Below are 2,138 nucleotides of genomic sequence, written 5' to 3'. Positions count from 1 at the left end.
TATGTAGAATTAAAAAATAAATTTGATGATTCAAGCATATTGATGTCATTATGTGCCATCGGAAACCAAAATAAGCATGCCATATACAAAAATTATAATCAGCCACAACTTCCAGTATAATTGTTAATTTTTCCGAACGTCTTGTATATTATTCGTCAAATACATGAGATAATTTTTTCATTTCCAATGCATATAATCAAAATTACCCAATATTCCTAAAAAGCTTATGCTATGGCCACTATGTAGGAGTCTCGCTACATCATTAGCATTAGATGATCTTAAATAAATTCCTACAAAAATATTAACAACAACATGAAATAATCTTTTAGGACTTCCAATTGTTGTTTATTTACCGATTTTCACATGTTCTTCTGGTGCATCTACCGGTACACCATATGCCGACATTCGAAAAACGACTGTTTTTTTGAGAAGTTGTAATCCAACTTTTTTTTATTTGTCACATTATAGTTGGAAGTATATATTGTGAGATTGAACACTTTCAATAATACAAAAGAAAAAAAGCAAAAAAAAAAAAAGAAAAAAACGATCATATATTCAATACCTACGAAGAAATATTTCATCGTTGTATCGTGAATTATCACTGAAGTAATCATTGAACAAATTGATATTTTGCAGCTTTACGGTCATAGTTGATCACTCTACCGAGAGATAAACTACCTAGACAAGGATGCTTGAGCATATAAAAATTATATTATAATATTCTAAATATTATTTTGAAATATTTAGAGTAATACTTATTGTTCCGCTTAAAATTTATCACTAGAAGGAATTGATGATAATGATGAATTATGAAGTGAAGAATATTATTGTAATTTATTATGAAATGAGATGATTTATATGTTCATATTAAAATTATATTTATAGATGAATTTAAATATAAATATCATTCAATATTGAATATTAATTTAATGGATACAATTCATCATCCAATATTGGATGATATAATTTATAATTCAACATTAAATATCAATTGAATGGTACAATTTTTAATTCAACTTTAGATACCATACATGAATTGATATAATTTATAATTCAATATATGTTATCAATTGAATAGATATGATTCGTAATTTAATATTGGATACTATACATGAATGAATATAATTCATATTTCAAATTTAGATACCAATTGAATAGATACATTTGATCATTGGATACCAAATAAATGGATGCAATTCATCATTGAATACCATAATAAATTAGTTATCAATTGAATAGATATGATTCGTAATTTAATATTGGATACTATACATGAATGAATATAATTCATATTTCAAAATTAGATACCAATTGAATAGATACATTATCATTGGATACCAAATAAATGGATGCAATTCATCATTGAATACCATAATATTTTTGTCTATATATACTAATCTTCAAATTAAAAAGTATACAATGTTTAGTATTATCATTCAAACAATATATATACATATATATATATAGTGTTTTACTTATCATTTTCTCATTCAAACAAAATGAGCTCTCGAGCTTTTGGATACATTATTCATGAAGCTATCAATTTATGTGCAACTTATACGAGTAATCTCAAGATTTCGTAGGTGTTTATCAATCTAAAGAGCAATTTTAGGCAAGAGTTTAGAGCAACATAGAATGCAAAACACGAGCTTGAATTGAAGGTTCGTAAATGTCAAATTATTACAATGTCAATGACATAATATAGAGAATGTGGTTCGAAAATTAATTTCATGTGCTCAGAAAATTTAAAACATGACTATCAATAGAGTATCAAAACAAAATATTGTAAATATATATAGATTATATAAAATCATTGAAATTTGATATGATTGAATATATTTATTGAATGCCTAAGTTATTTGCAGCTAGATTGAACAAAGTTTTTATTCATGGAAGATCTAACATTTAAAAAAAGTTTTAAGTTTGACCATATTCGGAATTCATTGAAATTTTTTGCAATAATGTCTCAACTAAGATAACAATCTGAATCACAAAGAGTCGGTTATACCTCTTCTGATCCTGCTAATCATATCATTACTTTTGAATTTAATTTTTTAACATCGCAAGGACGTTCAAGTTTTTCTATAAATTTAAATAAAAATGCATATGGCTCTTCGAGTCAAAGACCTATTAAAGTG

The sequence above is a fragment of the Andrographis paniculata genome, unplaced genomic scaffold, assembly GCF_009805555.1.
Source record: "Andrographis paniculata isolate CXL003 unplaced genomic scaffold, ASM980555v1 Contig69END, whole genome shotgun sequence".
Lineage (NCBI taxonomy): Eukaryota > Viridiplantae > Streptophyta > Magnoliopsida > Lamiales > Acanthaceae > Andrographis > Andrographis paniculata.
Note: the sequence above shows the minus strand (reverse complement) of the source record.